The sequence below is a fragment of the Elephas maximus genome, chromosome 2 (assembly GCF_024166365.1).
Source record: "Elephas maximus indicus isolate mEleMax1 chromosome 2, mEleMax1 primary haplotype, whole genome shotgun sequence".
In the NCBI taxonomy this organism is placed as follows: Eukaryota; Metazoa; Chordata; class Mammalia; order Proboscidea; family Elephantidae; genus Elephas; species Elephas maximus.
The window spans coordinates 209,392,229-209,416,595 of NC_064820.1; the positions used below are offsets into that span (position 1 = coordinate 209,392,229).

The following is a 24,367-nucleotide window of genomic DNA, read 5'->3' on the forward strand; positions in this document are numbered from 1 at the left end:
ACAAGATTTCATCATCAGTTCTCCAGCTCCAGGTGTCTGTCTATTCTGTTGGGAATAGTCACTAAGAAAAATACTATTTAAGGATGAAGATAGGGTCTTAAGTTATATTAGAAGATTTTAAAAAGTTCAAGTTTGACAAAATAATTGTATGTTACAAAGTTGTAATTTTTTTATTCCTAAGATGATTTTTTTCATCAATATAAAAGGCATATATATATATGTATATATATACATATATATCACCAAATTTCAGAAATAAGATTTTATTAATATGTTGAAATGAAAAGGTAAACTGGCTAACAAGAAGATATCATTCTACTATACTTAATTTATATCTTAATATGACTAAACTAGAACAGAGCAATAAATATTTTAGTGTGACTGAATCTAATCAAAAGCAAAACAATATTTTTCCCATTAATTTACTCTTAATAGGTCTTTAGTGTTTCTATTCCTCCCCCCCCCCAATTTCAGGGGAAATGACAGATATAAGAATTTAGAAAATTTTACAGAATTGTAGAGGAAATATCATGTTTATGTTTTCCAGAAGAGGGGTCCTGGATTTATCTGTATGAATCCTAGGAAAGTCATCTATTAACAGGATCAATAATTAAGGTTGGAGAGATGCTAACTGAGCTGTAAGAGGAGAGCCTACTTTATAAGTGGATTAATGGAAGTTACTGCCTAATGAGTACAGGTTATACTGTCTAGGCACTCCCAAATGAGTTCCCAGAACAAACTCAAATTTTGCATCCCAAGTAATCACTGGTACCCTTGTATAAGGCAACTTACGTTATGCATGATCTTCTCCACTCATTAGACTTGTAATTCTATTGAAACATTTTGAGGGTAGGAGTGGGGTGTCAATGTCCCTGTTTCAGTGCTTTAATTTGATACACCTCTTCATTTTGTGTCTAATGTCCCACCATTATTTCCAGTAAAAAATTTATTAGTGTGGATGTATATTCTGGGTGAAGAGGAATTGCTGTCCAGGAGAGAATAATGCTGATATGCTATTCATTTTCTGAGGACAGATGAAAAGAGGATGTTAGAATGAACATTTAAGAAATGTCCTTGATTAACCAAGTCAACACAGCCATGGAAAACTGACATTTTAGTGTTGAAAATCATAATTTTTCCAGATTAGGAAATTCACATTTTGAGGAAATGATATGAGTTTAGATGTCTTTATACTGATTCCAAGTAAGCATTTAGAGTTTTCTCCACTAATAATTAAAAGCTTCATTTACGAAATGGCAAATGAGTATGACTTTCTTGTCTCCTAATTTAAATGAAGTGAAAATTTCTCATCACAAGGAACTGTATGATATCTAAACACTACAGTGGACAAAGGTAATAGTTCGGTTATCAATGAAAGACTTACCTAGTCTCACATACCTTACTTGAATCTCACATTTGTTGAAGGAAAAAAAAAAAAAAACTACAATTGCTACTTCAGACCGATAACCAAATACCAAATATCTACTGTGCACTTAATAAATTTGGGGGGAAATTAATACTTTTATGTCACAAGAAATAGTGAGTCAATTTGACAGTTGGGAGTTAATCTAAGTTTTTGTTTTCTTTCATTCAAAAAATCTACTCAATCATAAAGTATTCTCAATCTTAATTATTGAACATTTTTAAGCATCTTCTCTTTCCTGAAATCACTGCCTTACTCCAGATCTTCATCCTCTCTTGTCTAGGCTCTTTTCTAGCAAGGTATTCCAACTGAATCCAAATAGAATTTGGAGTCTGCTGCCATTAGGTTGTAAGTTCTTAACTGAAAGCACAGAAATAAGTTCAGTGGAAATCAATCAGAAAAATGTTATATTAAAGGAGAATCTCTAAAAATATAGATGAGTCAGGCTTAAAGATCATGAGCAAAGCCCAATGTGTGCCTGAGAATGAGTCTTGTGAAGACAACACTGTTAACCCTCTTGGAAGCCATTCACAGCCCCCAGAACCATATGATTGGGACATATGGAAGCTGGGTTGATTTAATGCTGTCTCATCCAATTTTCCTTAGTCACTATACATATCCCTACTCCTTTGAGTGAGCAGCTCCTGAGTTAATGTCTGGTGTCATAGTGTGTAATGCAGAGTCTAGGATGTATGTGTTGGCCATAGCTCTAATGTAGGCAAGAAAGTGAGTACCTGAGTTCTATATTAGATACTGGCCACCACCTGTCTGTCATTCTGTCATATAAAGATGGCTTGCATGTTGCTGTGATACTGGAAGCTATGCAAACAGTATTTGAAATACTGGCAGCACAGCCTGTGGTGGACAGGTTTTTGTGGGCATTTCAGATTAAGCCCCACTGTACAGTGATTAACAGCTCAACTGCTAATCAAAACGTGGCAGTTCAAATTCAACAGCTACTCTCTTAGGGCCTATGGGGCAGTTCTACTCTGTCCTATAGTGTAGCTATGAGTCAAAATCATCTCATTGGTAACGGGCATTTTTATTCCTGTGAACACACAAATGATAAGAAAGTGAAACAGTTTTATTGCTTAGTCCTTTATTTAAGAGAAGTAAATTTCATTAATAATACATGGTCTGAGTAAACTAAGGAATGAAAAAACAAACAACAACAACAAAAAAAAACAACTTGAGGAGGGGCCAAGATGGCTGACTAGGCAGACTCTACCTCGGATCCCACTTGCAACAAAGACTGGGAAAAACAAGTGAATCGATCACATACATGATAATCTACGAACGCTGACCATCAAACAAAGATCTAAAGAGTTGACCTGAGTGACAAGTGAGTGAAAAGCTGGACCTGGAACCAGCGACCGCTTCTGGAACCTGCGACCTACCCCACAGCCTTGAGCCCCTGCGGTTCCCTGGTGCTGAGTGGCGGGGCTGATTGTGGCTTGCTGAGGCGGGGCAGGCACGGGACATAGCCCTAATCCCTAGCCCCCTGGGGTAACCTCCGTATAGACTCATCCAGCACAAGCAGGTTGCACACTGACGGGGATAACGAGAGAACGAACAACCACAGAGAAGCAGCGACTGTTTTCGGAGCCTGAAGCCAGCATCCCTGTCAGAAAACCTTGGCGCCGGGCTTTGGACTGGGCGCAGAGGAGCTGAGCACGGCATCCTGAGATGGCACAAACAAGGGGTACAGCCCTAGCCCCCTGAAGTGACCCCGGGGGAAGCCCAGCCAGTGCATGCAGGCAGCGCAGTGACGCGGCTGACAAGAGGAGAAGTCACTGGGAGGCAGTGACTGATTTTGGAGCCAGGAGTGTGGCATCCCAGCCGGGGAACCTTGGCGCTGGGCTTTGGCCTGGGAGCGGAGGAACTAACCACAGTTTCTGGGACAGCACAAGCACAGGACGCAGGCCTGTGCACACAGTTGACACGCCCCTAGGGAATCTCAGATAAAACAGTGAGCCCAAGCAAGATAAGTAACTTTGTCTATATTCCTGGGTGTACTGTCTCCTATCTATCTGATCCCTCCCCTCCCCTTCCCAGGCAGTTCCATTAACATTGGAATTTCCTGGGCCAGAGAGTGAAGTACACTGTGTTTTTTTTCTTTCCTTTGTTTGTTTTGTCTTTTCCTAATCCATTCTCCTGGCCTGAGAGAAGCAGCTACAAAAAACCCAGGGACCAAGAATACTTCCCTGACTTCCTGAAATTGGATTAAAAATACAGAACCAGCTCCAGCCAAGCATTTGTGATACACAGTCTTGGGCTTTCAACCCTACAGGGAACAAGGTGGCTATTATAATGCAAAGGCATTCTGATAGGGATCTGACTGTAATTGTTTTACCAGATTACTGGAAAGACAAGTTTCCTAGTTCTGATATCTCTGCGTATTCAACAGAGCCCTCACTGACCCACAACAGGGAACTGAGGGCTGAAGCCCCACCCAAACGACCTAACCTCCTGCCATAGGGTTCTGAGGATAGTGACATCTACCAATCTGTAGAGGTACATGCATTGGGTGCCTAAGGTACAGCTGCAGAGTCCACCGACCAAAGTGCTTTAGGAATAGAGACACACCTACCTCACTGGCACTTGGGGGAAGCCTGGCAGCATCCTGCACCTACAGAGTGTGACCCCCTGCTGCTACTAGAATCTGGTGCACCCAACTATCACCACTACTCCTCTAAGTGAATAAGTGACAGTCTACCCCACATACTTGGTGACACAAAATCAGGTTCTACTCAAGAATAGTGAATGGACTCTTATGCTTATATTTCTGGTACTGGCCCAAACCAGTTGGTAAGAGACATAAGTGATTTAAAGCCTACAACAATTAAGACAGCACAATCTAGTAGCCCATCTACGTATATTGAAAGAAAATAAAACAAGATAAGACTCAGTGAGCAAATATAAAATAAATCATTACAATATCTTATAGATGGCTCGGAGACACCAGTCGATATCAAACGACATAAAGAAGCAGACCTTGATTGCTTCTACAAATCCCCAAATCAGAGAATCAAAATCTTTCCTAAATGAAGATACAATTCTGGAATTGCCAGATACAGAATATGAAAAACTAATTTACAGACTGCTTCAAGACATCAGAGATGACCTCAGAAATGAAATAAGGCAAGCTACAAAAAAAGCCAAGGAAGACACTGATAAAGCAGTTGAAGAAATCGAAAAGGTTATTCAAGAACATAGTGGAAAAATTAATAAGCTACGAGAATCCATAGAGAGACAGCATTCAGAAATCCAAAAGATTAACAGTAAAATTACAGAATTAGATAACTCAATAGGAAGTCAGAGGAGCAAAATCGAGGAACTGGAATGCAGAGTGCGGGAGGTGGAGGATAAAGCAATTGACACCAATATAAAAAAAAATATATAGCTGAAGAAAAATCAGATAAAAGAATTAAAAAAGATGAAGAAACCCTAAGAATCATGTGGGATTCTATCAAGAAGAATAACTTGTGTGTGATTGGAGTTCCAGAACAAGGAGGGATAACAGAAAATTCAGAGAGACTAGTTGAAGATCTGTTGGCAGAAAACTTCCCTGACATCATGAAAGATAAAATGATATCTATTCAAGATGCTCATCGAACCCCATATAAGATTGATTCAAAAAGAAAATCACCAAGACATATTATCATCAAACTTGCCAAAACCAAAGATAAAGGGAAAATTTTAAAAGCAGCCAGGGATAAAAGAATGGTCTCCAACAAAGGAGAATCAATAAGTTCAGACTACTCAGCATAAACCATGCAGTCAAGAAGTCAATGGGATGACGTATATAGAGCACTGAAGGAGAAAAACTGCCAGCCAAGGATCATTTATCCAGCAAAACTCTGTCTCAAATATGAAGGTGAAATTAAAACATTTATAGGTAAACACAAGCTTAAAGAATTTTTAAAAACCAAACCAAAGCTACAAGAAATACTAAAGGAAATCGGTCAGAAAATAAATAACATCAGATAAAAACACAACACAAAGACACAGAACAGAACATCCTGATATCAACTCAAATAAGGAAATCACAAAAACAAATTAAGATTTATTTTAAAAAGGAAAAAATGCTCAAAACAGGGAATCATTGAAGTCATTATGTAAACGATCACAATAATTAAAAAGAGGGACTAAATACAGGAGACATAGAAGTGCCATATGGAGAGGAAAACAAGGCAATATAGGACAATATGAGTTAGGTTTTTACTTAGAAAAATAGGGGCAAATATTAAGGTAACCAAAAACGGGTCTAACAATTCCATAACTCAAAATAAAAACCAAGAAAACATAACAACTCAGCAAACATAAATTTGACCACTATGAAAATGAAGAACACACAATTTACAAAGAAAAACATCTCAGCACAAAAAAGTGAGTGGAAAAATGAAATTGTCAACAACACACACAAAAATGCATCAAAATGACAGCACTAAACATATTCTTATCTACAATCACACTGAATGTAAATGGACTAAATGCACCACTAAAGAGACAGAGAGTCTCAGACTGGAGAAAGAAACATGATCCATCTACATGCTGTCTACAAGAGACACATCTTAGACTTAGAAACACAAACAAACTAAAACTCAAAGGATGGAAAAAAAAATATCAATCAAACAACAGTCAAAAAAGAGCAGGAGTAGCAATATTAATTTCTGACAAAATAGACTTCAAAGTTAAATCCACCACAAAGGATAAAGAAGGACACTACATAATGATTAAAGGGACAATTGACTAGGAAGATATACCCATATTAAATATTTATGCACCCAATGACAGGGCTGCAAGATACATAAAACAAATTTAATGGAATTGAAAAGTGAGATAGACACCTCCACAAGTATAATAGGAAACCTCAACACACCACTTTTAGAGAAGGATAGGACTTCCAGTAAGAAGCTCAAGAGAGACACGGAAGATCTAATTGTTACAGCCAACCAACTTGACCTCATAGACTTATACAGAACACTCTGCCCAACAGCTGCAAAGTATACTTTTTTTTTCTAGTGCACATGGAACATTCTCCAGAATAGATCATATATTAGGTCACAAAACAAACCTTTGCAGAATCCAAAACATCAAAATATTACAAAGCATCTTCTCAGACCACAAGGCCATAAAAGTGGAGATCAATAACAGAAAAATCAGGGACAAGAAATCAAATACTTGGAAACTGAACAATACCCTGCTCAGAAAAGACTGGGATATAGAAGACATTAAGGAGGGAATAAAGAAATTCACAGAATGCAACGAGAATGAACACACTTCCTGTCAAAACCTCTGGGACACAGCAAAAGCAGGGCTCAGAGGTCAATTTATACTGATAAATGCACACATACATAAAGAAGAAAGAGCCAAAATCGGAGAACTGTCCCTACAACTTGAACAAATAGAAAGCAAGCAACAAAAGAATCCATCAGACACCAGAAGAAAACGAATAATAAAAATTAGAGCTGAACTAAATGAAATAGAGAACAGAAGAACAATTGAAAGAATTAACAAAGCCAAAAGCTGGTTCTTTCAAAAAATTAACAAGATTGATAAACCATAGCCAGACTGATTAAAGAAGTACAGGAAAGGAAACAAATAGCCTGAATAAGAGACGAGATGGGCCATATCACAACAGACCCAACTGAAATTAAAAGAATAATATCAGATTACTACGAAAAATTGTACTCTAACAAATTTGCAAACCTAGAAGAAATGGATGAATTCCTGGAAAAACACTACCTATCTAAACTAACACATTCAGAAGTAGAACAAATAAATAGACCCAAATCAACAAAAGAGATTGAAACGGTAATCAAAAAATCCCAACCAAGAAAAAGCCCTGGCCCGGACGGCTTCACTGCAGAGTTCTACCAAACTTTCAGAGAAGAGTTAACACTACTACTACTAAAGGTATTTCAAAGCATAGAAAATGATGGAATACTACCTAAATCATTCTATGAAGCCAGCATATCCCTGATACCAAAACCAGGTAAAGACACCACAAAAAAAGAAAATTACAGACCTATATCCTTCATGAACATACATGCAAAAATCTTCAACAAAATTCTAGCTAATAGAATTCAACAACATATCAAAAAAATAATCCCCCACGACCAAGTGGGATTTATACCAGGTATGCAAGGTTGGTTCAATATTAGAAAAACCATTAATGTAATCTACCATATAAATAAAACAAAAGAAAAAAACCACATGATCTTATCGATTGATGCAGAAAAGGCATTTGATAAAGTCCAACACCCACTCATGATAAAAACTCTCAGCAAAATAGGAATTGAAGGAAAATTCCTCAACATAATAAAGGGCATCTATACAAAGCCAACAGCCAACATCATTCTAAATGGAGAGAGCCTGAAAGCATCTCCCTTGAGAATGGGAACCACACAAGGATGCCCTTTATCACCGCTCTTATTCAACATTGTGCTAGAGGTCCTAGCCAGAGCAATTAGGCTAGACAAAGAAATAAAGGGCATCTGGATTGGGAAGGAAGAAGTAAAATTATCTCTATTTGCAGATGACATGATCTTATACACGGAAAACCCTAAGGAATCCTCCAGAAAACTACTGAAACTAATAGAAGAGTTTGGCTGAGTCTTAGGTTACAAGATAAACATACAAAAATCACTTGGATTTCTCTACATCAAAAAAAGAACATTGAAAAGGAAATCACCAAATCAATACCATTCACAGTAGCCCCCAAGAAGATAAAATACTTAGGAATCAAACTTACCAAAGATGTAAAAGACCTACACAAAGAAAACTACAAAGTACTAGTGCAAGAAACTAAAAGGGACCTACATAAGTGGAAAAACATACCTTGCTCATGGATAGGAAGACTTAACATAGTAAAAATGTCTATTCTACCAAAAGCCATCTATACATACAATGCACTTCTGATCCAAATTCCAATGACATTTTTTAAAGTGATGGAGAAAAAAATCACCAACTTCATATGGAAGGGGAAGAAGTCCCAGATAAGTAAAGCATTACTGAAAAAGAGGAAGAAAGTGGGAGGCCTCACTCTACCTGATTTTAGAACATATTATACAGCGGCAGTAGTCAAAACAGCCTGGTCTTGGTACAACAACAGGCACATAGAGCAACGGGACAGAATTGAGAACCCAGATATAAATCCATCCACATATGAGCAGCTGATATTTGACAAAGGCCCAGTGTCAGTTAATTGGGGAAAAGAGAGTCTTTTTAACAAATGGTGCTGGCATAACTGGATATCCATTTGCAAAAAAAATGAAACAGGACCCATACCTCACACCATGCACAAAAACTAACTCCAAGTGGATCAAAGACCTAAACATAAAGACTAAAACGATAAAGATCATGGAAGAAAAAATAGGGACAACGTTAGGAGCCCTAATACAAGGCATAAACAGAATACAAGACATTACTAAAAATGACGAAGAGAAACCAGATAACTGGGAGCTCCTAAAAATCAAACACCTATGCTCATCTAAAGACTTCACCAAAGGAGTAAAAGACCACCTACAGACTGGGAAAAAATTTTCAGCTATGACATCCCTGACCATAGCCTGATCTCTAAAGTCTATATGATTCTGTTAAAACACAACCACAAAAAAGACAAACAACCCAATCAAAAAGTGGGCAAAGAATATGAACATGCACTTCACTAAAGAAGATATTCAGGCGGCTAAGAGACACATGAGAAAATGCTCTCGATCAGATCATTAGCCATTAAAAAAAAAAAAAGCCATTAGAGAAATGCAAATTAAAACTACGATGAGATTCCATCTCACTCCAACAAGACTGGCATTAATCCAAAAAACACAAAACAATAAATGTTGGAGAAGCTGCGGAGAGATTGGAACTCTTATACACTGCTGGTGGGAATGTAAAATGGTACAACCGCTTTGGAACTCTATCTGGCGTTATCTTAAACAGTTAGAAATAGAACTACCATACAACCCAGAAATCCCACTCCTCAGAATATACCCTAGAAAAATAAGAGCCTTTACACGAACAGATATATGCACACCCATGTTTATTGCAGCACTGTTTACAATAGCAAAAAGCTGGAAGCAGCCAAGGTGTCCAACAAGAGATGAATGGTTAAATAAATTCTGGTATATTCACACAATGGAATACTACGCATCGATACAGAACAGTGACGAATCTGTGAAACATTTCATAACATGGAGGAACCTGGAAGGCATTATGCTGAGTGAAATTAGTCAGAGGCAAAAGGACAAATATTGTATAAGACCACTATTATAAGTTCTTGAGAAATAGTATAAACTGAGAAGAACACATACTTTTGTGGTTATGAGAGTGGGGAGGGAGGGAGGGTCGGAGAGGGTTATTTACTGATTAGTTAGTAGGTAAGAACTACTTTAGGTGAAGGGAAGGGCAATACTGAATACATGGAAGGTCAGCTCAACTGGACTGGACCAAAAACAAAAAGTTTCCGGGATAAACTGAATGCTTTGAAGGTCAGCGGAGCAAGGGCAGGGGTTTGGGGACTATGGCTTAAGGGGTCTTCTAAGTCAATTGGCATAATAAACTCTATTATGAAAGCATTCTGCATCCCACTTTGAAGTGTGGCGTCTGGGGTCTTAAATGCTAACGAGCAGCCATCTAAGATACATCAATTGGTCTCGACCCATCTGGATCAAAGGAGAATGAAGAACACCAAGGTCACATGATAACTATGAGCCCGAGACAGAAAGGGCCACATGAGCTAGAGACTTACATCATCCTGAGACCAGAAGAACTAGATAGTGCCCGGCCACAACCGATGACTGCCCTTACAGGGAACACAACAGAGAACTCCTGAGAGAGCAGGAGAACAGTGGGATAAAAAAAAAAAAAAAAATACAGACCCCAAATTCTCATAAAAAGACCAGACTTAATGGTCTGACTGAGACTAGACTTAATGGTCTGACTGAGACTAGAAGAATCCCGGCAGTCATGGTCCCCAAACCTTCTGTTGGCCCAGGACAGGAACCACTCCTGAAGACTACTCATCAGACATGGAAGGGACTGGACAATGGGCTGGAGAGAGATGCTGATGACGAGTGAGCTACTTGTATCGGGTGGACACTTGAGACTGTACTGGCATCTCCTGTCTGGAGGGGAGATGGGAGGGTGGAGAGGGTTAGAAACTGGCAAAACAGTCATGAAAGGAGAGAGTGGAAGAAGGGAGCTGGCTGACTCATTAAAGAAAAATTAAGGGGAGAGTAAATGGGAGTATGTAGTAAGGTGTATATAAGCTTATATGTGACAGACTGACTTGTCAACTTTCACTTAAAGCACAATAAAAATTATTAAAAAAAAAAAAAAAACTCGCTTACCTATCTTGTTTACTGCTCTGTTTGTATTTAGAAAAACCGTATGATTGCCTGATGGAAAATTATAACCAAACATCATCTAATTAGGGTTGTTTCTGCCATCAAAAATTGGCCTATTCCTCTTTATTCTCATCATTCTAATTTTCGTAACGGCTCTGATTGGCAACCTGTCCATGACACTCCTCGTTTTCTTTGACGCTCATCTCCACACACCCATGTACTTCCTACCTAGTCAACTCTCCCTCATGGGTCTGAATTACATCTCTACCACTGTCCCCAAGATGGCTGCCAACTTCCTCTTTGGAATCTAGTCTATCTCCTTCATTGGATGTGGAGTTCAGAGTTTCTTCTTTTTGACTTTGGCAGGCGCAGAAACACTTCTCTTGACACCTGTGAGCTATGATCTTTATGTGGCCATTTGCTTTCCTCTCCCCTATCCCATTCATATGAGCAGAAAAGTGTGTGTGCCGATGATGATAACAAGATCTTGGATAATGGGGTCTATCAACTCGTGTGCCCACACTGCATATGCACTCCGTATCCCCTATTGCCCATCCAGGGCCATCAATCATTTTTTCTGTGATGTCGCAGCCATGTTGACTCTGCCTTGCATGGACACCTGGGTCTATGAATATATAGTGTTTGTGAGCACCACCTTGTTCCTTGTGTTTCCTTTCAAAGGCATTACTTGTCCCTATGGCCAGATTCTCCTTGCTGTCTACCACATGCCCTCATCAGAAGGGAGCAAGAAGGCCTGTTCTACCTGTATTACCCACCTCACTGTGGTGACCTTCTACAATGCACTCATTGCTTACATTTATCTACACCCAAGATCCTTTAGATCCCCAACAGAAGACAAGGTTCTGGCTGTATTCTACACGATCGTCAGCCCTATGCTCAATCCTGTCATCTATAGCCTGAGGACTGAGGAGGTGATGGGGTCCTTGAGGAGAATCATTGACAGAACATCTTTGTGAATGCGTAGACAATAATTTCTGCATCAGTACTCAAGCCACAGGTGTAAATCGGCTCAGAGGTGCATATGCACGATAAAAATTTTCAAGACTGAACACAAGGACTAAATTTAAAGGATTAAAAAACTGATATTTGACACACACACGCAAAGTATGTCCCCAAGCTACAATTTTTACATCCTTTGTGGTGATGAGGATTCCATCAATATGAAAGAAATATATTTTCCAATAGTAAGATTTTATTAAAATGTAGCCAATGGAAATAGAAACTGCCTAACTTGAAGTTACTATTCAGCATAAAGGTCTACTATATTTATTCATTTTCCAATATGAATAAATTAGGATAATAAGACAAGAAATATTTTAAAATGGAAGGTTGTAATTGAAAGCAAATGAATGTTAGGTTTATTTCTTTTAATTTTTACTTTTAGCAGTTATGATATTATTCTTATATTCTGAATATTCAGAACTGGTGGGTATAGGGAATAGGTGGAGAGGTTTGCACATATTTAGAAGAACTTATACCACTGTGGAAGATAGATGGTGAATTTGTCTTCAATAAGATTTATCTGGGTAAATCCTAAGCAAGTGATTTATTAACAAGTCTACCTCAGGGTCAATAATTAGGGCTGGGGAGTTGACGTCTGGACTTCAGAAGAATGAGAGCCTACTTTATGAGTAAATTAATACAATTTATAGACTATCAGAGCCACTCCTGCAATAAACTTTCAGCACATGCTCAATGATCTGTTGTCTTTGCCAGAAATTTAAAAAGTTAAAATATTTTCAAAACCTTGTAAAATTAAAAAAAAAACAAAAAACACTTTTATGAGGAACCAGTATTACTTCTCTGTTGAAATGCATTGTTAACTCAGTTACTAGAGACCATGGCTAATCTAAGGACATTAAAGGTATTATATGAAATAAAAAATTGTATTATTTCATATTTTAAAAATATTATCCCCTCAAAGTTATTAATACTATCCTTTTCTCATAGCCTACTTCAATAGTAAAAGATTGTTTAATAATTTAATAGGACTTTCAAACAGAATGAATACAATTTGAAAAAACAATACCTAAAATAAAAAATAATTTTCAAACCACATGATATTTGAAGAATTTCTGCTTATGTATTTTATTAAATTCATCACATCCTATTTTAATTTATTTAATTTGTTGGCCAACATAACCAAAACTGATGAACAAATTGATATATGCAGACACATTATTATTATGCAGTTACTGGAAAACATTATATAAAATAGATGACTCCTTAAAACATCAGTGAAGTAGTAATATCGAAAGGACCTAACTAAATATATCTGCATCTTTCACCCCTGACTGACCTTTAATACACCTGTGCAAATATCTAGAAATATTATCAGAACTCCTTCTCCATTCTTGGCCTGGGTCCATCCTGTGTCATTACTGTCTTGCTCTATATTGTCCAAGTCCCACCGGACATTCCCAAATGAATACAAACAAAACAAGTATTAGAATCAATAACCAGGTCAGCAAGGCCTGGAATCAGGGCTTTTGGTGAGTCTCCACTAAAATGTTAAATGCAGAGGTGAGAGAAGAATACGTACTTTTGTTTCAAATATATTCAAAGAATCTTACTCAGAAAAATGACTTTGCTCATATGATGCTTTGTAAGATTACTATCAGCTGACCAAGCCAGATGTTTGTGAAAGTGAGAAAATATAAAAAGACAATGATCCTGATTTTCATTTTATTTATATTCATCACATAGGAAAAGGAGTCTTCTGCAAGTGATTAAAAGAACTTTGTTGTCACGAAAGGAGAGACTGAAAGGGCTGACTCATTAGGGAGAGAGCAAGTGGGAGTACAGAGTAAGATGTATGTAAACTTATATGTGACAGACTGATTGGATTTGTAAACGTTCACTTGAAGCTCAATAAAAGTTAATAAAAAAAAAAGAACTTTGGTTAAAATTATGTACTGTTACATATAAAGTATTAGAAGTATCTAGAATAAGCATTGGAAAAGTCATGTATCTCATTAACCATGGAAGCTCACAAAGAAAATTTTATTTGACTGAATCGGGTCACTCATATACAGTCTCAGAGAATTAAATTCACTAACTCATGTTTACATTTCTATTAAGCAACAGAGCTAGTTGTGACCTACATTTTGTGTAATTTACTTGTGCAGTGAAGTTGTATAAACTGACCTCTGTTCCAAACCAAAATTTGAACGCTATACTCTAGTAATCAGTTTCTATCTACCAGAATATCAATTTACCTACTTCTTGATTCATCTATGATTAATGGTGATGATCGACCATTGTAGAATTTCATGCAAGTATATGATTTAGAAACACACATGCAAATACTCATTGTATATTCTCTTTATACTGTTTATACTCTATATACTCTGTAACCCTAATAATTTTATGGTTCTTAGTCTCTATAACTTTCTAAATAATTGAAAATATTCTTTGTCTAAATATCAAATATGATAACTAATTCTAAGTCATTATATGAAAATAAACAATTATGCACTCTTCCTCTCTAGTTGTGTTGGTAATGAAAAATTTTGATGCAATGTGTAATCTCATGTAGAATTACACGCAAGCATACTGTCTATTGGCTAGACATCAGAAGAGACTCTTCTGAGTCACTGGTCTGATTCTGTGAAAGCCATTTTGAAATGCTAAATTCTAGGTAGCCGATGGCAATGCAAAATAATTCTTATCTATAGACATGCAGGTTCAGGTCTGATCAGCACTCTTAATAAACCGAGGCTGACTTACAAAGCCCTTACATAGAAATTGATCTGGTACCTGGTTTGCTTGTTTCCCAGCCTTACAGCTGACTAAGGAAGGTCACATACTGAAAGGCCCAGAACTTTAGGATATTTTTGGGAGAAGACAGGGAGTGATCCGATTTATACGAAACATAGTGAAGAGTTTCTTGGGCTTCAGAGGCTTTCAGTAATCCAGTTGAGACTCCTTATAAAATGACCAGGAAAGACAACCTGAGGAGGCAATTATGGCAAAGTCACAGTCTTGCTTCACCTGCATAAATGATCAGGCCAAATCAAATGATTTTGATCCTTTTGTGATCAACAATGATCTTTCTTTGAAATTAATTTTGAACAAAAACAAGATGGGCAGAGGGAAGGAAAATTTGTGTTTCCACAAAAACAGTGCAGTGTTTAGTCTCTAGTAGAAATCCCTCCAGATTACCCAGTTATTTCACTAGGTCACTGTAAGGTCTTGAATAACTCACCTCACATGGTCATCCTTATACTAATGAGATTCATATTTTAAAAAGAAATATATAAATAATATGAATATATGATTCATAAATATATGAATCAATAAACTGAGGCTTTTTTTCAGGATTTTCATTTCTTTTTGGTTTTTGTATTTATAATTTTATTTTTCTTTAGGTGAAAGTTCACATCTCAAGTTAGATTCTCATTCAAAAATTTATACACAAATTGTTTTGTGACGTTGGTTGCAATCACTGCAATATGAAAGCACCCTCCTCCTTTCCACCCCAGGTTTCCCATGTCTAATCCTCCAGTTTTCCTGTCCCGTCCTGCCTCCTCCTCTTGCTTTTGGGCAGGATTTGTTCATTTGGTCTTGCGTATTTGTTTGAACTAAGAAGGACATTTGTCATGTGTGTTATTGTTTGTTTTGTAGGCCTGTCGAACTTTGTCTGAAAAGTAGGCTTCCAGAGTGATTTCAGTTCTCAGTTAGCAGGGTGCCTGGGGGCCATAGTCTCAGGAGTTCCCCCAGTTTCTTTCAGACCAGTATGCCTGATCTTTTTTTGGAATTTGAATTTTGTTCTACATTTTTCTTCTGCTCGGTTCTGGACCCTCTATTGTGATCCCTGCTGAAGCAGTTGGTAGTGGTAGTTAGGCAACATCTAGTTCCTTTGGACGTGGAAAATCACTAAATGGATAGTAGACAGGTGTCAACATGGTGATGGGAAAGACATCACACAATATAGGGAAAGTCAGAACAATTTGAACAAGGGAAAGTCATAGAAGCATCCTAGACACATCCAAACACCTTGAGGGACTGAGTTGCTGGGGCTGAGGGCTAAGGACCATAGTCTTGGTGAATATCTAGGTCAACTGGCATAACATAGTTCAAAAAGAAAATGTTCTACATCCTGCTTTGGTGAGTAGGATTTTATTTTCAATCTGAATAGAAGCATAAAAAATAACATCTTTGCAAAGCAATTCATGTCTTGGTGTTACTGAATGCAATGGTTTCACTGCCTGTACTCTTGTTAAGAATAACTAAGAGTCAAGTGAATTTAGAGCAAGGCATAGCTTATTACTTGTGACAAGTAAGGAGACAGGGAGATCACTCTCAAAGCACTGTCTCTCAGAACAAAAGGCTGGGAGAGGTTTTATAATATGCAGTAAAAAGTAGTTCACTGTACATTACAGCCACAGGCCACCCGAGTATTAGGGTGCACTGTCCGTGGACTCAATCCTAGTTTGTCATATCCAGCAGTTGCTTAGGTTCATCCCTGTGACCACCGTCCCAAAAGTTGAGACCACATAGCTGGTGTCCCAGTCTTGGGCTCTATCTGTTGCCACATAAGTCAGGGAAAAGGGAAACATGAGGACAAGGCTGATCACCAGATTCATTGTCTCTTAGGGATGTAGGCAAACAACGGTAAATATTTGCAGTCTTATCTAACCAATCACTAAAACTACAATGTGCCCAACCAAGAACTTGGGCAGTCCAGTAGTCATATATTGCTACTGTCACTAACAAAAGAAGAATGATAATACTAGTAATAGTGATAGTAAGGAACATGTCAACATCAGGAGAAAGAGTTCAGCCCAAAGATAGGTATTTGGTAGGAGAAGGCTAATATAAGGACCAGGAGGATCATTAAAATGAAAATGATCTTTAACAGTTCTATCACATTTATGTTGTCATACTTATCTTAGACAGCTTTGTTTTTGTCTCTTGAATAACCATTTGATTCCCTGGATTGGCTCTCAGATATAGGAGTCCTGTTTCTGCAGATCCTGATCCAAGGGATGGCCTTCAGGTTGCCTGCACAGAATGTATGGTTTCACTGTGGAGTGGTGGACCCACGGAGTGACTCCCTCTAGCCTAAGGGCAGAAGATGTGGTTAGCAATACCTGGTATGTTTCCACCCATTTTTCAGTTAGCCGATCTCCAGGGCTTCCTTCTTGCTAAGTTTGCAAGAGGACTAGGTCTCTAGGGTGAAATGGGAGCCCCTCTCCATTTGTAGGCTCAGGGAGAATCTAGTTGCCATATTCCTGGAGTGTTGTCTGTACTTCTCCTAGATTAGTGATGTACTGCAACATATGTTATGTTTCCTGATTAAGAAAGTTATCTTCTTTTAAGAAAGATCTTCTATATGTCAGTTCAAATGGGCTCAGTTTTAGAGCTCTCCTAGGAGCTGCTTTTACCCTGATCAGGGTAATGGGTAGTATGTTTACCCAGACTTCTAGAGTTCCTGGCATAGCTGGGCAAGAGGCCTCTTTAAAGTTTGGTTCATTCTTTCAACTTTTCCTGACGACTGGGGTCTCCAAGCTGAATGGCGTTTATACCAAATGCCCAGGGATTGGGATACAGATACAAAGGAGGGACCATCATCACTTTGAAGGGATCTGGGCAGGCCAAACCTAGGTCTAATCTCCTTCAATAGCAATTTACACACTTCAGTGGTCTTTTCAGTCCTTACTGGATAGGCTTCCAACCATCCTGTAAAGGTGTCCACAAATACTAGAAGATATTTGAACCACTGGTAAGGAGGTATCATTGTGAAGTCCATCTGTCAGTCCTCCCCTGGATATAAACCCATATGCTGGATGAGCTTTATTAATGGAGGAGGTATGAGGTGAGTATTTGGGGTTATTTCTCAGACATACTTCACAACGTTTACATACCTGTTAGACCACAATCTTTAAGTTTCTTCCTTGTATTAAGGCTCTAAGCTGAAGGTACAGCTTTTTCGGCCATAGTGATTAGCCTCATGGGCTCCTTTGACAACTTTCCACAGTTGGAAACTGGGAATGTAAAAGTTTTTACTTTCATTTAAGTACCACCCATCAGCCTGCCTCTCAAACCCTTGGGTCTCTGCATCCTAAATATCTTCTGGGTTATACTGAGGGCAAATATTTGGAAGACCAATGTCAGGAATTACAGTCATTTGGATTACTGGGGATTGGTCTCGGGCTACATTTTTAATTACAGCATCAGCCCTATTATTACCTTGAGAAACTGGGGAATTTTCTTTTTGATGTCCTTTAAAAAAAAAAAAAAAAACTTTTTTTTTTTACAATGAATGACAGTCACGTACTTAGGTAGGTGCATTGCCTCTAAAAGCTCTAAAATAAGATCACCGTGTTTCACTGGTGGGTTCTTTCAGTTTAAAAGCCCTCTTTCTTTCCAAATAGCCCCATGAGAATATATGATGGAAAAGGAATATTTAAAGTCTGTATACATGTTAATTTTCTTGTCTTTAGCTAGTTGTAGTGCTTGTGAGTGAAAGCAATGAGTTTGGCCTTTTGGGCAGAGGTCTGAAGAGGTACAGGCTGAGCCTATATAATATCATGCAAGCTTACTATAGCGTACCCTTCCCTGCAGATGCCCTGTGCTACATAACATCTCCCATCAGTGAGCCAGTCTGCATCTGCATTCTCTAAGGGTCTGTCTTATAGGTCAGGACTGCCGGTATAAACTTGATCTATTGTTTCAAGGCAGTCATGGGTTGGCTCGCCATCTTCCTGATTTGAAGCAGACAGAAGCATGGCAGGATTTAAAATTTGACAAACCTTCAAATCACTTCAGGAGAGTCCAGTAATATGACCCGATACTGGGTTATTCTTCCTCTTCAGAGCCAATTTCCTCTAGAACAGTTTGAACCTGATGGGGTGTCAGCACCTCTATAGGTTGCCCCAAGGTAAATTTAGATGCTTCTTTGACCAGAATTGCAGTGGCAGCGACTGCCTGCAAAGAAGCTGGCCATCCCTGCACCACTGGGTCTAGTTGTTTAGAGAAATAGGCAACTGGACTAATGAGTGGGCTGATTTGTTGGGTGACCATGCCCAGTGCTTGTTTCTGTCTTTCTTGAACATATACCTGAAAGGTTTGGTTAAATCTGGAAGGTCCAGGGTGGGGGTTCTACCCAGTTCTAGTTTTATGGCTTTCAAATGCTGTTTGGCACTGTTGAGTCCATTCTAGGGGTTGACTCTCTTTGCCTTTTAGGGACTCATATAAAGGTTTTGCTATTAACCCAAAGTTGGGAATCCAGATTCTACAAAACACTGCCATAGCCAAAAATCCTCGTGAATGTTTCTACATGGTAGGGGCAGGTAGGGAGATGATGGCTAATTTTCTTCCAGGTAACATCTGCTGAAAGCCAGGGGAGAGCTGAAACCCCAAATATTTTATCTCCTTTTGTGTAATTTGGACCTTCTCATGGGAGACTGTGTAACCACTGGTTGTCAGATGGTTCAGGGTTTTGATAATATCCTTGTCTGAGCTGTCTCGATCTTCACTGGCTATCAATAAGTAATCAACATACTGGAGAAGTATTTCTTTTTCCAGGTTTAAATCTCTAAGGTCCCTGGCTAAGGCTGAGCCAAAATGATGGGAAGAGTTTTTGAAATCTTGAGGGAGGGCTGTCCACTTGAATTGAGTCCTTTCCTTCATTTCAGGGTCCTCCCACTGAGAGTCAGGGTGCAAATGTACACAGAAAAAGGTCTCCTTTAAATCTAGCATGGTAAAGTAGGTAGTGGTAGTAGGTACCTGAGTGAGCAGGGTATATGGGCTAGGGACCAGTAGGTGAATGGTTAATAAGCCTCATTTACTGCTCTTAGATCTTGCACAAAGTGATACTCTCCATTAGGCTTCCTGACGGGGAAGATGGGGATGTTACAAGGGGACTGGCAAGGTTCAATGAGTCTCTGCCTGATAAACTTTTCTAGCACTGGCTTAATCCCAGCTCTCACCTCTGGCTTAAGTGGGTATTGTTTGTGCCAAGAGAGAGCAGCTCCAGGTTTTAGTTCAACCCAGACAAGATCAGCACTGCTAGCCCTCCCAGGCTTGTTCACATTCCAAACTAGAGGGTTCACCTTTGCCAGAATATGTAGGGGAATATCAGGGGCTGCTTGTTTTGAGCTCTCTGTCTCAAGGAGAGCCTGAACTCCTACTCCTTGGTCCTTATCTATTTGCAGAGTGGCCCAGTCTCCAGAGAGGAAAACAGTAGCCCCTAGTTTAGTTAACAGATCCCTGCCACGCAGAGGGACCAGGAATTCAAGTACATACAAGAAGAAATGAGATAGGGTACATGTACCTACCTCACGAGTTAAAGGGAAAGTAAATTTCTTAGTCTGGGACTGTCTTGAGACTCCAGCAATTACACAGTCATGACTAAAGAGTTTGCCAATAGGTTTGTTCAAGACAGAGTAGGCAGCTCCTGTATCAAGAAAAAATTCAGCTTTCCTACCTGCTGTGTCCGAAGGTAACCTGAGGTTCCCCAGGGGTGATAGAAATTGGCTGTCACTGTTCCATGGGAGCCAAGTGGTCCTTTGAGCCTTGTCATTCAGAATGCTGTAGCATTTGCAGGTTGGGGTCATGATTGGGGTAGTGACCAGGCTTCCCTGATTGAGGACAGTCTGGACACTCCCTTTTCCAGTGTTCCTCCTTTTTGCAATATGTACCAGTTTTACTTGCGGCCTGGTGGGGCCACTTCATGGTTTGGCTGGTCTTTTACTTACCTGGGGCAACCTGGGTGTCTGGGGGTTACCTCAAGGTGGGCACTGAATTACTGTGGCCAACAACTGGAGCTATCTTTCCATTCTCATATCTTTCCTATCTTTTTCCACTTTATCCCTGTTATTGTAAACCTTAAAGGTCTCCTCCACAAGTTTAGATAAGAGATTCTGAGGACCAGCTTCCAGCTTCTGCAGTTTCCTTCTGGAGCACTCTGTGCTATGAAATGCATGCCCAGTAAGGGGCTACTTCTGGTGCTTCTGGGTCTAAGTTTGCAAATTCCTTAAAGGTTTCTGTCAACCTACCTAAAAAAGAGGCAGGTTTCTCATCTTTTCCATGGGTTATTTCTTTTACCTTTGAATAATTGACTGGCTTGTAAATGCACTTCTTAATTCCCTTGACTACACAGGCGAGAAAATGTTTCATTTTCACCCAGTCTAGGCTGTCCTGATAGTCCCATTGAGGAATTGTCCCTGGGATTGCCTCATCCTCAGGTCTTAATATATCATGTCAGGGGTTAGTGGGGGTAAAACTGTCTGCATGTTCTCCGGTCTTGGCAAGTATTATGGTTTTCTCATCAGTGCTACAGCAAGTAGTCAGGATTACTAGCACATCTTGCCGGTTAAGGGTGAAATTAAGACTGAGCGTAACAAACTCTTCCCTGAATCTTTCTGGGTCTTCTGAAATTTTGCTTAGCATCTCCCCGCATGCACTGGTCTGTGATGTAGAAGGGCACCTGTACCGAAACCATCCCACCCTTTTTGTCCACAACCTTTTGCAGAGGGTAGAGACCCCTGAGGTTTTGTTACATCCAGGGAAGGAAGGGTAAAGGTTGAGAGGATGGAGGACCATTGGGGTAGGGGGAGGTTTCCAGGGGCTCATCACTAAGGAGATCGTAGACCCCAAGTGAGGAGTAAGGGTAGGGGGAGCAGATGGGATGATGAGGAGGGGATAGAGGAATTAGGGGAATAGGAATGGGGAGGGAGGTATGTGGGGTGTCAGGTGGGGGTATCACAGGAGCCAATGCAGAACCCTCTTTAGGAGAGGACCTTCTGAAAGGCCTGGTTCCCCAGATCCCCCAGAGGCTTCTTCTTTGATTGTTCTCCAGTGGCTGGGGCCACCCACACAGGTTAGTTTTCACTTAGTCTACAACCCTTTATTCTGTTATAAAGCCATGAAAGCTTGGATGTACAGGATCTTGTCCCATTTTTCTATCTTTTTACAGAACAGATCCAGCTACAAGATAGTATTAAAATTCAGAGATCTGTTTTGAGCAAGTTTCCTGGTCAGCCAGGGCATATTGTGGCCAAACTGTGTTACAGAAGAAAATAAGCTTCTTTTTCTTTAATTGGTCATAAGACTAAAACTGCCAGTGTTTAAGTATGTACCCTAAAGGTGTGTCTCCTGATGTGCTTTCCTGATTTCCCATCCTGCCTAACTAACTTTTTCCATGAGCCCAGTTCTTTATCCTTATGTGTGAGTGATACCACTAACTTTCCTTTCCTGGCTAAATAGTAGCCAACTCGCCTTTCACATTGCAACCAGTTTTCCCAGCTGAGGGAGAGAACTTTACAATGGAATTTCAGTACCCCCCTCAGGGTGTTTCCTGGGAACACTCACACCCAGACAACTGTAATTGCCACCCTAAGTTGTAAACCTGATCTTCCCTAGTTTCTCACTTCTCAGACCAGTCAAGGGGTTGCCAGGTGTCTCTGTTAGTACATTCTCATTCAGTTTAGATCTTTTTCCACCAATTAATCTCAACTTGCATACACTCAACACATAAAACAGACAGGTGGACAGACAATTAGACAGACAAACCAAAGGAAAGGTAGGAGGGAATGAGGATAATCTTAGCAAAGACCACCACTTGCCTCAATCCTCCAGCTAACTGCCTTCTCTTTTAATCCGAAAAAGGTACTCTAACCTTCAGTGCCCAGCTGGAGTGCCAGGAGAAGGACTGCCTGTATCTGTCGCAGATAAAAATTTCTCTCAAGGACCACATCTACCATGGCCTCCACCAGACTGAATCTAGTACAACTAAATGGTGCCCGGCTACCACCACTGACAGGGATCGCAATAGAAGGTCCCAGACAGAGCTGGAGAAAAATGTAGAACAAAATTCCAACTCCAAAAGAAAGAACAGACTTGCTGGCCTGATGGAGACTGGAGAAGCCCTGAGAATATGGACTCTAGAAACACTTTCAGCTCTGTAATGGGGCCGCTCCTGAGGTTCACCCCTCAGCCAAAAATTGACCAGGCCCATGGAACAAAACAAAATTAAAGGGGCACACCAGCCCTGGGGCAGGGACTGAAAGGTAGGAGGGAACAGGACAGCTGGTAATAGGGAACCCAGGGTTGAGAAGGGAGAGTGTTGACATGTCGTGAGGTTGTTAACCAATGTCATACAAGAATATGTGTACGGTTTGAGGAGAAACTAGCTTGTTCTGTAAACCTTCATCTAAAGTTCAATTAAATTTTTTTTTTTTCTCTCGACTCTTGCCCAGAATCAGAGTGCACTTAAACAGAGACAGAAAATGCAAGAAAAAGATAAAAACAAAAGAGAAAACTACACATTCTCTTTCTGCCAAAAGTAAACTCTTGGAGCTAGAACTCACCGTACCCAAGGGCCAGGTAGCCACTTCACCCATCCAGGGAAGGTCAGTCCGCTCTGATGGTTGACTCAGGGATCTCAATTAGGGACCCATCTGGGTTGCCGGGTAATTTGTTACCAAATGCAATAGGCTTGCCACTTGTACTCTTGTTAAGAATAACTAAGAGGCAAGTGAATTTAGAGCAAACAAACAAACCCATTGCTGTTGAATGCATTCCAACTCAGAGTGGCCTTATAGGTCAGAGTAGAACTGCTCCCTAGAGTTTCCAAGGAGCACCTGGTGGATTTGAACTGCCAACTTTTTGGTTATCAGCCATAGCTCTTAATCACTACACCACCAGGATTTCCGAATTCAGAGCAAACCCACCAAACCAAACCCACTGCCATTGAGTTGATTCTGACTCATAGTGACCCTATAGGACAGAGTAGAGCTGCCCCATAGAGTTTCCAAGGAGCGCCTGGTGGATTTGAACTGCCTACCTCTTGGTTAGCAGCCGTAGCACTTAACCACTATGCCACTAGGGTTTCCAATTTAGAGCAAGGCGTAGGTTATTACTTGTGACATATAAGGAGACAAGGAGATCACTGTCAAAGCACTGTCTCTCACACTAAAGGGCTGGGAGAGGACGTATACTATGCAGTAAAAAAGGAAGTTATACATATTCATTAAACTTCTAGGAAACAGGCTGCACATTTAAAAAAAGGCTGGGCCGAAACTTGGCACCAAAGTGAGTGTAGGACTTCTCGCTTTTGAATCGGGTCCAGCTACCACCTGGTGATGTATGTCCAGCGTTTTTAGTTCCCTGACACGAGTTTTTTGGTTCCTAGTGGGATGGGAACATCTAGCACTCAACCAAATTATTTCTGTGCCTGCACGGGATTCTGGCTTTAGCTGGTTTACCTGAAAAACAATCTTAAAATGAAGTGTTAAGGGAAATCTGGTTGCGTACTGCCTAAAATTTAACCACAGGTTGAGGTACTGGCTTCCTCATGTCCAGCGTACGCCGTATCTTGTTTCTTTTGGAATTTTCCAGAGCCTTTGTTCACAACAGGGTTAATTTTACTTCATGACTCCAGACCTGTCTCATTGGTGATATGTAATTTATTTTAAAACTTGGAAGTCATTGGAGGATTTTCTTTTACATGACTTCTGGAACCTGATTTGCTAAGGAGATAATATGGGTGTTTCTTTGTAAGCAAAATCTCCTAGAAACAGGTACTTTTAAAGTCAGAGCAATGCATTAATTGCAGTTCATTCAG

The 24,367-nt window shown here is 39.7% G+C and overlaps 1 pseudogene; it reads left to right on the forward strand.

Annotated features, from left to right (window-relative positions):
* Nucleotides 1-10,827: 10,827 nt before the first annotated feature.
* Nucleotides 10,828-11,750, forward strand: LOC126068060 (olfactory receptor 2L5-like; annotated as a pseudogene).
* Nucleotides 11,751-24,367: the final 12,617 nt, after the last annotated feature.